Genomic DNA, 14,359 nt, shown 5'->3' with positions numbered 1-14,359 from the left:
TTGAAAATGTGATAGGTTAATTTGTAGTGGCCAAAAATTTTATGGTTTTAAAATAGGTGGACTTGCATGTCAAATTTCCCACTTTAATTTGTCGTGGCAAGCCATAATGATGATGATAAACAATATATGCATTTTAAATTAGCATTATAATATTTAATGGCTTTATATTATAAAATAAAGATAAATAAAATAAAAAAAAGATGAAAAGGACAAAGCTTGTTCATCTTTGTTCTTCATAGCCGAAATTAAGAGAAAAAGAGAGGGAAAATAAAGCTCAAGCACATTCGGTCATTTACTTAGCATGATTCAAAGGTATGTTCCATGTATTTTCTTGATATTCTTGCGAAATTAGCATGGTCAAAGCATTACTTAGTTAACCCATGTTTAAATTTTGAAAATTGATGTGTTGTGAGCATTCGGTCATGAATTAAATTGAAGGAAATGGTGGTTGTTTCATGTTCTTTTTATGAGTAATGGTAGCTAGGTGAAGTTGAGCTAGACAAATGAGCATATATGCGCATTAGATGTTAAGTGGGAAAATCGGCTAACATGTTGTGTGTGCTATGGCCGAATGAGAACTTGAATAAATAATATTCGGCTAGCATGATAAGTTATGAAATATTAAGTAGATGATATAATTGATTTGTGAAGTGGTTAATAGGGATTTTTAATGAAATTATGCCAAGGCCGAATGTATCATGAAATAAAATTGTTTGATTTAGCTCAAGAGCTTAGAGGACCAAAGTTGGATAAGGGAAAGGAGAAAGTAATCGAATAGTCATTGTAATCATTCGACAACATCCGAGGTAAGTTTTAAGTAATCAAATGTATATAACAATCGATTATAATTTGATATATTATGTGAATTAGGTATTCCTTATAAGGTATGGATTTAACCGAATGTTAAAGATGAAATGATGGTGTATTGTATCATGCTTATATGGCCTAATGGTAAGTACAACATGTTCGTAAATATGCAATGTGCTTTTATAATCAAATGATAAGTTTGAAATAAAGGTGAGCGAAATGTTATGCATAAGCTATCGAATGCTAAGTGTGAAAATGAGATGGAAGAAAAGTGTTTGAAATGTATAATTATATATGTTCAAATGATGCTAGTACCTAATTTATATGATTATGTTATATGGAACTTGTTGATTTGATTATCATACGGTACTATTCGGGCCTTCGAGGCTAGCAGGCTATAATGCCGGTGAGTTAATATCGGGCTTCGAGCTTAGCAGGCGTAATGCCGGTGAATGAGTTCAGACTTAAAGTCTAGCAGGCTTCGTGCAGGTGATGAATTCGGGTTTTAAACCTAGCAGGCTAATTTCCAATGATTTGATATAAATCTAAGATTTTGAGACTTCGTGACAAAATGACAATTGAAATCGTATAATACCTTAAGTTGGCCAGGTATGTATCTTGTACTTATATGAGCTTGATTGGGATTGAATCCCAAGTATGTAATATGATATATATGTGAATAAGTATTAAGACTATATGTATATAATCCTGATACATTCGGCCAAAATGTGAAGTTATGTGAAAATATTTGATTTACTTATGTTATATGGATTCAGATTCAAGTGAAGTTAATATGCTAAATATACTTTAAATGTTTGTATATATATTCGGCCAAATGGTAATATACCTAAGAAATGTCACTTGAGAATTTGATTGATCGATTTATAATTGAATTTAATTGTTTGCATTGCTTAAAACATACTAAGCTTATGGAAGCTTACTCCGTTTGTTACGTTTCTCTGTTTTTTTAGATCGTTGACTCCAGCCACTTGCTCGGGGATCGTCAGCAACTTATCACACTATCTATCATTTTGGTACTATTATGTTTTGGAATTTGTATGGCATGTATAGAATAGGCTTAAGTGAATGATATTTTGAGATGTTGTTGTATATAAGCCATGTGAATATTGTAACTTTTGAATGTCGGTATAAGTCTGAATTTCAATCTTTGATTTTGTTTGGCTATGCATTGCTAATGAACTTATGTAAATGTGAATGTACAAATGTAGTGTTTTGATTGGTAACTCTTCATAACCCACTCCAGCGATGGATACGGGTTATAGGGGTGTTACATTTTATTGGTATCAGAGCTACAGTTTAGTCAATTCTAGGACTAATGTAGCGCGTGTAAGTCTAGCTATACATGCCATGAAGTGTTAATACGATAGTATGATGATTTCTGACGGTTGAAATGTGTTTTTCGTATAGTAATGAATTCCAATCCCGATCGAGCGGTAGCTGATGATGTAGAGAGCGTAGCGTCTGCTCCCGCGCACGGGACAGCGCCGTTGGACTCCCAACCAAATGCTAGTAATCAGAATGATGAAGTTAAGCAACCCTTCTATGCTATGATGAACGATTGGTTTACCCAATATGTTCGAGCTAATCCGGCTGTTTCACATCCCCCACCCCCGGCTAATATAACCCCTGCACCTGTGGTACCTCCTATAGTTGGCCCGTTAAGGTTAAGCAAGCCCCCGGTTGATAGAATTCGAAAGCACGGGGCTACTGAGTTCAAGGCTACTGACAGTGATGATGCCAAGCAGGCTGAGTTTTGGCTCGATAATACCATTTGCATGCTTGATGAATTATCGTGCACACCCGATGAGTGGTTAAAATGTGCTATATCTCTGTTATGTGATTCTGCCTACTATTGATGGAATACCTTGATTTCAATTGTGCCGAGAGAATGGGTTACTTGGGAATTCTTTCAAATCGAGTTCCACAAGAAATATATCAGTCAAAGATTCATCGATCAGAAACGGAAGGAATTTCTCAAGCTCAAACAGGGCTCTATGACAGTTACCGATTACGAGCGAAAGTTTGTCAGACTTAGTAGATATGCTCGGGAATGTGTTTCATCTGAGGCTATCATGTGTAAATGCTTCGAGGACGGGTTGAATGAAGATATCAAACTGTTGGTGGGAATTTTGGAAATCAAAGAGTTTGTAGTGCTTGTCGAGCGAGCTTGTACAGTCGAAGAGCTTGGTAAAGAGAAGAGAAAAGCTGATGATAGAGTTAGAGAGTTCTGTAAAAGATCTTCGGGAAAGTCCTTTCATCAGTCATGGAAGAAATTTAGAGATGACTCAGGCCGATCTAAGAATACTTCGGGTTTTTCCAGACGGGACCGTGATTGACCCCCTGTGAGTATGTGAGCCACCTCTGTTGCCAGTGTCAGCAATGATCGTCAGGACAGATCTGAGTGCAAACATTGTGGTAAATGGCATTCAGGAAGCTGTAGATTTCATCACCACTCTTGTTTCAAGTGTGGATCAATTGATCACTTTATCAGAGACTGTTTGAAATTAGCTGAACAGAATACTGATCCAAGTGGGAGACCTAGTAACACTACAACACGAGGTAGACCACCTAGACATGCGGGTAATGCTGTGGAAATCAAAGAGGGACCAAAGATACTGCTGCACGTTCTGAGGCTCGTGCTCCTTCTATGCTATACGAGCGCGCGAGGATGCTTATTCGCCAGATGTTATTACCGGTACTTTTACTCTTTTTGATACTGATGTGATTGCTTTGATCGACCCCGGTTCTACTCATTCATATGTATGTGAAACTTTGGCATCTAGTAAGACTCTACCTGTTGAGTCTACTGAGTTTGTGATTCGGGTGTCGAATCCTTTGGGCCGTTATATGCTAGTTGGCAAAGTATGTAAGAAATGTCCCCTGATGATCCAAGATTCTTGCTTTCCGGCTGATTTAATGTTATTACCGTTTGACAAGTTTGATATCATTATCGGTATGGATTGGTTAACTGTGCATGATGCAGCAGTAGATTGCAAGCGAAAGAAAATTGATTTGAGATGTACAAATAATGGGATAATTTGAGTTGAGTCTACCGATTTGAATGGATTACCGACAATGATATCCTCGATGTTGGCTCAGAAATATGTGAAAAAGGGGTGTGAAGCATATCTTGCGTACGTATTGGATAGTAAAGAATCATAAAAGAAACTTGAGACTGTGCCCATAGTTTGTGAATATCCGGATGTGTTCCCCGAGGAATTACCTGGATTACCCCCTTTCGGGAGGTAGAGTTTGGTATGAACTTGTACTAAGGACTACAACGATTTCGATAGCTCCATATCGTATGGCACCAACCGAACTAGAAGAATTGAAATCTCAGTTACAAGAGTTGACAGATAGAGGTTTTGCTCGACCGAGTTTTTCTCCCTGGGGTGCACCAGTATTGTTTGTGAAAAAGAAAGACGGAACAATAAGAATGTGTATTGATTATCGTCAACTTAATAAAGTAATGATAAAGAATAAATATTCGTTGCCACGAATCGATGATTTGTTTGATCAACTGAAAAGAGCCTCAGTATTTTCGAAGATAGACTTGAGATCGGGTTATTATCAGTTGCGAGTTAGAGACTCTTATATGCCTAAATCTGCTTTCAGAATGAGGTACGGACACTACGAGTTCTTAGTGATGCCGTTTAGGCTTACTAATGCCCCTGCAATTTTTATGGATCTAATGAATCAGATTTTCAGACAGTATTTGAATCGGTTTGTAGTCGTGTTTATAGATGACATTTTGATCTATTCACGCGATGAAACTGAACATGCTGAACACTTGAAGTTAGTATTGCAAATTTTGCAAGACAAGCAATTATATGCGAAGTTTAGTAAATGTGAATTCTAGTTGAGAGAAGTTAGCTTTTTGGGGCATGTTGTATCCGCATCGGGTATCCGAGTTGATCCGAGTACAATTTTAGCTATACTCGATTGGAAGCCTCCGAGAAATGTTTCAGAAGTTTGAAGTTTTTTGGGACTTTCCGGGTACTACAGACGATTTGTGAAAGGTTTCTCGATGATAGCAACACCGATGACAAAGTTGCTTCAGAAAGACATCAAATTTGAGTGGTCAGAAAAGTGCCAGAAAAGTTTGATCAATTGAAAACTCTTTTGACCGAAGCTCCAATGTTAGTTCAGCCAGAATCCGGTAAAGAATTTGTGATCTACAGTGATGCGTCTCTGAATGGTTTGGGCTATGTATTGATGCAAGAGGGTAGAGTTGTAGCGTACGCTTCGAGACAATTGAAGCCACATGAGAAAAACTATCCGACTCATGATCTCGAGTTAGCTGCTACTGTTTTAGCTTTGAAAATTTGGCACCACTACTTGTTCGGGGAAAAATTCCATGTGTATTCCGATCACAAAAGCCTCAAATACTTGATGACTCAAAGAGATTTGAATTTGAGACAAAGACGTTGGCTAGAATTATTGAAAGATTATGAGCTTGTCATTGATTACCATCCGGAAAAGGCGCTTTAAGCCGTAAATCACTATTTGCTTTGCGAGCAATGAATGTGCGCCTGTCTGTGTCCGCTGATGATGTGTTAGTAGTAGAGTTAAAAGAAAAACTGTTATTGATGCAACAAATCCGTGAAGCTCAAAAAGGTGATGATGATTTAATTGCAAAACGAGCACTATGTGTTTCAAAAGAGAATTCAGAGTTTTTGATTGATAGAAATGATTGTTTGAGGTTCAGAAATCGATTATGTGGTCTGAGAAATTCAAAACTTATTCTGATGATTTTGAACGAGGCTCATAGCAGCTGAATGTCAGTTCACCCGGGTAGTACGAAAATGTATAATGATCTGAAACGTCAGTATTGGTGGCACGATATGAAACAAGACATTTCTGACTTTGTTTCGAAGTGTTTGATATGCCAATAAGTGAAAGCGGAACATCAAGTGCCTTCGGGATTAATTTAGCCAATCATGATACCCGAGTGGAAGTGGGATCGAGTCACGATGGATTTTGTATCTGGGTTGCCATTGTCTCTGAGCAAGAAAAATGCGATCTAGGTTGTTGTTGATAGATTGACAAAGTCGGCTCATTTTATTCTCGTACGTACGGATTATTCACTTGATAAGTTAGCCGAACTGTATGTTTCTCAGATTGTAAGGTTACACGGGGTACCTACTTCTATTGTGTCAGATTGAGATTCGAGATTCACATCGCGGTTTTGGAAGAAATTGCAAGAAGCATTGGGTACTAAGTTGCATTTTAGCACCGCTTTTCATCCCCAGATCGATGGTCAATCCGAGCGAATTATTTAGATACTGGAGGATATGTTGAGATGTTGAATCCTTGAGTTTAGTGCCTCGTGGGAACGATACTTGCCTTTGGTTGAATTCGCATATAACAATAGTTTTCAATCGAGCATCAAGATGGCACCTTACGAGGCTTTGTCCAGTCGTAAATGTCGTACACCTTTGTTTTAGACCGAACTCAGTGAGAATAAGATTTACGGAATTGATTTGATTAAAGAGGCCGAACAGAAAGTAAAAGTGATCCGTGAAAGTCTGAAAGCAGTATCAGATCGTCAGAAATCATATACGGACTTGAAATGGAAAGATATATAGAGTATCAAGTCGGAGACAAAGTGTTCCTTAAAGTTTCACCGTGGAAAAAGGTACTCAGATTTGGCCGTAAAGGCAAATTGAGCCCAAGATTTATCGGACCATACGAAATTACAGAACAGATTGGGCCGGTTGCTTATAGACTACTTTTGCCACCTGAACATGAAAAGATTTACGATGTTTTTCATGTTTCGATGCTCCGTCGGTACAGATCCGATCCTTCTCATGTGATTAGTCCATCAGAGATAGAAATTCGGTCTTATTTGAGTTATGAAGAGGAACCGGTTCGTATTTTGGCTCACGAGGTGAAAGAATTGCGGAATAAGACAATTTCGTTAGTGAAAGTGTTGTGGGTCAAACACAGGGTTGAAGAAGCAACTTGGGAGCTTGAAGACTCCATGAAAGAACGATACCCTAATTTATTCACTGGTAAGATTTTCGGGGATGAAAATTCCTAAGGGGGGAGAGTTGTGACAGCCCTAATTTGACCCTAGTCGAAAAGTGGTTTCGGGACCACAAAACCGAGTCACAAAAATAATTAAATGTTATATTTTATGCTTATTATATGTGAAAGTGCAGGTGTGAAAATTTAATGCTTTGATTTTGTCATTTGTATGTGAAATTATTAAATAGGACTTATGTGAGAAATTTTGAAAATGTGATAGGTTAATTTATAGTGGCCAAAAATTTTATGGTTTAAAATAGGTGGACTTGCATGTCAAATTTCCCACTTTAATTTGTAGTGGCCGGCCATAATGATGATGATAAACAATATATGCATTTTAAATTAGCATTATAATATTTAATGGCTTTATATTATAAAATAAAGATAAATAAAATAACAAAATGATGAAAAGGACAAAGCTTGTTCATCTTTGTTCTTCATAGCCGAAATTAAGAGAAAAAGAGAAGAAAAAAAAAACCTCAAGCACATTCGGTCATTTACTTAACATGATTCAAAGGTATGTTCCATGTATTTTCTTGATATTCTTGCGAAATTAGCATGGTCAAAGCATTGCTTAGTTAACCCATGTTTAAATTTTGAAAATTGATGTGTTGTGAGCATTCGGTCATGAATTGAATTGAAGGAAATGGTTGTTGTTTCATGTTCTTTTTACGAATAACGGTAGATAGGTGAAGTTGAGCTAGACAAACGAGCATATATGTGCATTAAATGTTAAGTAGGAAAATCGGCTAACATGTTGTGTGTGCTATGGCTGAATAAGAACTTGAATAAATAATATTCGGCTAGCATGATAAGTTATGAAATATTAAGTAGATGATATAATTGATTTGTGAAGTGGCTAATAGGGATTTTTAATGAAATTATGCCAAGGCTGAATGTATCATGAAGTAAATTTCTTTGATTTAACTCAAGAGCTTAGAGGACCAAAGTTGGATAGGGGAAAGGAGAAAGTAATTGAATAGCCATTGTAATCATTCAACAACATTCGAGGTAAGTTTTAAGTAATCAAATGTAAATAACAATTGATTATAATTTGATATATTATGTGAATTAGGTATTCCTTGTAAGGTATGGATTTAGCCGGATGTTAAAGATGAAATGATGGTGTATTGTATCATGCTTATATGGCCTAATGGCAAGTACAACATGTTCGTAAATATGCAATGTGCTTTTTTAATCGAATGATAAGTTTGAAATGAAGGTGAGCGAAATGTTATGCATAAGCTATTGAATGCTAAGTGTGAAAATGAGATGATAGAAAAGTGTTTGAGATGTATAATTATATATGTTCAAATGATGCTAGTACCTAATTGATATGATTATGTTATATGGAACTTGTTGATTTGATTATCGTACGGTACTATTCGGGCCTTCGAGGCTAGCAGGCTATAATGTCGGTGAGTTAATATCGGGCTTCGAGCCTAGCAGGCGTAATGCCGGTGAATGAGTTCAGACTTAAAGTCTAGCAGGCTTCGTGCGGGTGATGAATTCGGGTTTTAAACCTAGCAGGCTAATTGCCGGTGATTTGATATAAATCTAAGATTTTGAGACTTCGTGATAAAACGACAATTGAAATCGTATAATACCTTAAGTTGGCCAGGTATGTATCTTGTACTTATATGAGCTTGATTGGGATTGAATCCCAAGTATGTAATATGATATATATGTGAATAAGTATTAAGATTATATGTATATGATCCTGATACATTCGGCCAAAATGTGAAGTTATGTGAAAATATTTGATTTCCTTATGTTATATGAATTCAAATTCAAGTGAAGTTAATATGCTAAATATACTTTAAATGTTTGTATATATATTCGGCCAAATGGCAATATACCTAAGAAATGTCACTTGAGTATTTGATTGATCGATTTATAATTGAATTTAATTGTTTGCATTGCTTAAAACTTACTAAGCTTATAGAAGTTTACTCCGTTTGTTATGTTTCTCTATTTTTTTAGATCGTTGACTCCAGCCACTTGCTCGGGAATCGTCAGCAACTCGTCACACTATCTATCGTTTTGGTACTATTATGTTTTGGAATTCGTATGGCATGTATAGAATAGACTTAAGTGAATGTTATTTTGAGATGTTGTTGTATATAAGACATGTGAATATGGTAACTTTTGAAAGTCGGTATAAGTCTGAAATTCGATCTTTGATTTTGTTTAGCTATGCATATAATTGCTAATGAACTTATGTAAATGTAAATGTACAAATGTAGTGTTTTGGATTGGTAACTCTTCATAACCCACTCCGGCGACGCATACGGCTTATAGGGGTGTTACAAAGTCATTGGTGAGTATGCACTTGAGTTATGTTACGAGTTGTGCAGGTATGTACACTAAGCCTATGAGAATGCCTTGGTATGTGATTATCTATGATGCATAAATATGCGTTCTTACCATGATGGATGAAATGATGTTGTATTAAATTTGTGAACAATGATCATGAATGAGTAACTTAGCCTTGACAGATTTGAGTTACTACAGTAGTTTAACTTGGAAAATACAATAAAAATATTGGAAAATGAGTTAGAAGCTGAATAAAATATGGAAATAAAGCTTATTTATTCTAGTTTCTTATAAAAGAAACCTTGTAAGCAAAAGAATTTCCTATAATGAGATATTTGAAGTTACGTGGGACAAAGTCAGAATGACTTCCAAATCCCCTGTTCTGATTTGAGAAAATCATTATAAATTGTAAAAAAATGTTTATACATTATTATTTATATTCTTAGAATCCTTAATGAGTCTAGTTTCAAGAGAAATAGACGAGAACATTATTCAAGTCTTGTGCTATGAGATAATTGAAATTTAGTACAAAAGGGTCTGAACTGTCAGACAGTGAATCAGGGGTAATTTTGAGGAATAAACTATACTAATTGGACAAACTAAAAATTCTTTAAATTTTATGGTAGAAAGGTACATGAGTCTAGTGTCAAGAAAAATTAACGGAAATTAATTTGGAGTTTCGTAGGTCCAGATATAAATAATTTAGTGACTGTTGCTCAGGAAGATAGCTTCTCGTGAATTTGAGAATATGTTGTAAACATTGATAAAACATGTTAATGAATTGCTTATTGTCTTCATATGAACTTACTAAGAGTAAAGCTTACCCCCCTTTCTTTCCCATGTTCCCTAGGGTTTCCAGGTTAGCTAAAGTTGGAGGCCGTTAGAGATATTATCACATTGTCGAGTTAACGCTATCGGCGTAAGTAAATCCTAGTGTTTTGAGTCTATGGCATGTATAGGGTTTTAATGTTGAGTATGTGATATTATGATTTATCCAAAGGCATTGGCTTGTTATTAAGGTAGTATGTAGTCATGTAAATTGGCCTATGTCGACTAATGACGTTATGGGCCTATATGATTATTCTTATGCATGTATGTTACTATCTCTTGTGATGTGGCTTACAACGTGTATGCCTAGAGATTAAATTAAGATTCATTGATGAGTTAGTAACTGATGCAAGATTAAGTGATTGGTAATGCCTTATGAATGGTTTATGGATATGATTATGCATGCCTAGTGATGGACATTAGGTTTGTGACGTAATGATACTTATGACAAGTATGTGGTAATGATGTGAGTAAATTCTATGATATTTATTGCATAAGAAATTGTCATGCGCATAACATGTTTGTAGGTGTTTAAGAGCTCATTTATGCCATATTGTATGTTATTGAATAAGTATGTGTGCATATGTTGTAAGGGTGACAAATGGCTAGGAAAATAGCCTTGTAATTGTGTACACGGGTAGACATACGGGCGTGTGTCTAGACCGTGTGTCACACACGGTCTACTCCCATGGGCATGTGCCATGGCCATGTTTTAATGTCAATGTTGCACACGAGCTAAGGGCACGGGCGTGTCCTAAGCCACACGGGCGTGTGTGACTACACGGTCTATATTCACACGGGCGTGTAGAGCCTTAAAGCATGAAATTTTTGAAGTTTTTCTTAAGTTCTCAGTTTAGTCCCGAACCACCTCTAATGCATGTTTTGGGCCTCGTGAGCCCGTTTAAGGGACAAAATGTATGTGAAATGAAAAGTTTTAAATTGATCAAAATTTTACGGTCCAGTTTTATATAGTTTGTTAAGTTTATGTCTGGCAGCACTTCGAACCCTATCCCGACGCTGGATATGGGTGAGGGGTGTTACAAGATACTTAAGTAAACATATGAGCATGGTATAGTATATTCGGCCATAAACTAAGTGTATGTACATGATGTTATATCCTGATTTGTGAGTTTGTGTACATGAGTGTAAGTATACTTAGTTATATAATGACAGTTTGGTTCTGTGAGTTGAATGATATTTTGTTCATAATTTTTATATGAACATTCGGCCAAGGTAACATTTATATATGATAGTATATTTTATATGTATATGAAATATATGTTTGAGACTAAATGTGATAATGGTGTTATAATTTGGTGTAATTCAAATGATTCGATTATACCATTGAGTTGTTTATTTGCTTATGACTTACTAAGCTTAAATAGCTTACTGTGTGTATTCTTGTTTACCTCTCTTTTATAGTTCTTGGATTCAAGTTACAAGCTTGAAGATCGTCAACAAAGTCTATAACACTATCTACCGTTTTTGGTATATTATAAGTTTGAACTTGATATTATGGCATGTATAAGCTAGGTTGTTTTTGGTTAAGTTTGAAGTATGTGTATAACTCAAGCGATGCGAAAATGGCTTAACTTCTATGTTTGAATTTGGTTATGTATGATTATGGTTAATCCATTATAATGCTATATGTTGTGAAGGAATGGTATTTGTGATAGGTGTTATATGCTTTGGAAATGGTTTAGTAATGATGTTACTTATGGTGTGTAATTGATTATGTATTTAGCTAAAGTTGGAAATTATATTCATGGTATATGTGCGTGGTGTGCTTGATTATATGAATTGGTTTGAGTAATGCTCAAGTTGGTGGATGTGTTTTTGCTATAAATATATATGTATATTCGAATGTGAATTGGTCTTTTTGTTTCGATTAAGCGATGAAATAGATTTGGAAAATATTTATGAATTACTCATGACTCGGTACTTATGAATATACTTATGATGAATTGGTTGAATATATATATTTTAGTTGAATTATATGTTTGTAAGACGAGTTGATTGGAATAAAATGATTAAGAGCTTGGTTGAAGTTTATGTTCATTGATGAGTATGAGACAATTGCATTTGGTTACATGTGTTCGGTTGTAATGACAAAACATTCATTTAAGTCATAAATGGTTAGTTTCATAAGTGGACTATTACATGGTATTAGTATAAGTAAGTGTTTGGCTTTATTATGTGACTTATGTGGTTGTTTGATATAGATATTCGGTACTATATTAATTAGTTACTCTATATATATATATAGATATTTGTTTGGTGTATTGACGTGTGATATTAAGTATGAACTTAATTGATATTTGCATTTTAAAATGTTTTAAATGAAATGGTAATTTTATAAAGGAAAATTTTCTATGTTGAAGAATTAGATGTTAAGTATATAGATATGCATATATGCGCATATATCATAAATATTAATTTCATTTGTTATTATAAAAGTAAATGTATACTTATGTATTATAATTGGTTGGATATTCATTTAGGTCTACAGCTCATTTTTTGTTAAAATCAGTATATGCTTTTATGTATAATATGACATATTTCATATTTATTTTGCATATGAATTATGTGACTATAAATATATACGATATGATATTATTTGAGATAAAATAGTTGTGATAGTTTATGAATTAAATTTTGGCTGATTTAATAATCTTGTTTATGTGTACATATATAATTGTTCGGATATGGTGTTTTGTTTGGTAATACCTCGTAACCCCATTCCGGCGATGGATACAGGTTAGGGGTGTTACAATATAGGTCACACGCCCGTGTGAACAGGCCATGTGCCTCATCACGACTTTAGACACGCCCGTGTGTCTAAGCCGTGTCAAAATAGGGCATACATATTGACTTAATCACACGGCCACAAGACATGCTCGTGGTCGAAACTGACTTGTGTCACACGGCTAGCCACACGCCCGTGTGCGTTGGCCATGCTCAAGACTGACTTAAAACCGTAGGGTACCCCAGGGGACACACGGCCATGCAACATGACCGTGTGTCACACACGGCTGAGACACATGCCCCTGTCTCTACCCGTGTGGACAAAAATAGGTCATTTGAAAAGCCAATTTGCCACCCAATTTGGGTCAAACCTACAAGCACCAAACCAAGCACATTTGCACTATAATTTCAGCTAATTTCAATACCAAAACTTACATAATTCATGCCATAACCTTATCAACCAATTTCACGCTTAATAGTCATACCAAATTATGCCAAAACATAAGACAAAATCATATCTAAACATTTGTTTCATAACCTCATTTTATTTTCATTTAATCACATGCTATAAATTTACCAATTTCACAATTTGCTCATATGAAAACTTAACAAAATTGACCATTTCATTTGGTCATTGAAGCACACCAAAACATACAATTTAAGCATATATTAAATTCATTCATAATCCCATCCATAACCAAGCCATATCACATGGCTAGATTTACACATCACAAAATATAACCAAAATCCTCTAGCCTATACATGCCATACTTTAATATATACATTTTCAAGAGGTACCAAAATAGAGTTCGATAGTGTGATGATGGTCCTCGATAGTCCCCAAGCTCCTGATAGCTACAATATCTATAAAACAATGCAAACACACACAAAGTAAGCTTTCAAAAGCTTAGTAAGCCATATACAAATAAACTTATCATCTAAAACATATAAACAACATAAAATACATATGTTCCCTAGCCAAATACTATCACAAATCACATAGTTCATATAAATTTCTCATATTTCCAATTCATTTGTACATATATCATATTTTCTCATACTTATATCACATATCAACAATTTCACTTGTACTTACCTTTTATTCTCAAATATAGTATACATTTCAAATGTACCTGAATCAAATACACAATTTTTATAATCATTCTTTTCTCGAAATTCTTGTTGAACCATTCAGAATCATAAGGATATGCGGATAGCTCGGAAAGCTCGTACAATGCCAATGTCCTAGACGTGGTCTTACATGTAATCAAATATCGATGCCACTGTCCCAACAGGGTCTTACACAAAATCAAATACGATGCCAACGTCTCAGACATGGTCTTACACGTAAATACCAAATTGATGTCAACGTCCTAGACGTGGTCTTACACGATATCACATATCAGAAATCCTATGTCATGACATATGTATCCTAACTATTACTAAGTTTCGTACGGGGCTTTTCGGACGTCGGAACTTGTCGATACTTTCTCAGATATCTCATAATCAATACACATAGCCATTCATCATTTTTCAATAGCTTATAAGCATAAATAAACCATCTCAAACACATTTATTTGGATATTGACTTACCTCGTACGAATTCGAATAG

The sequence above is a fragment of the Gossypium hirsutum genome, chromosome A03 (genome assembly GCF_007990345.1).
Source record: "Gossypium hirsutum isolate 1008001.06 chromosome A03, Gossypium_hirsutum_v2.1, whole genome shotgun sequence".
NCBI classification, from domain to species: domain Eukaryota; kingdom Viridiplantae; phylum Streptophyta; class Magnoliopsida; order Malvales; family Malvaceae; genus Gossypium; species Gossypium hirsutum.
Note: the sequence above shows the minus strand (reverse complement) of the source record.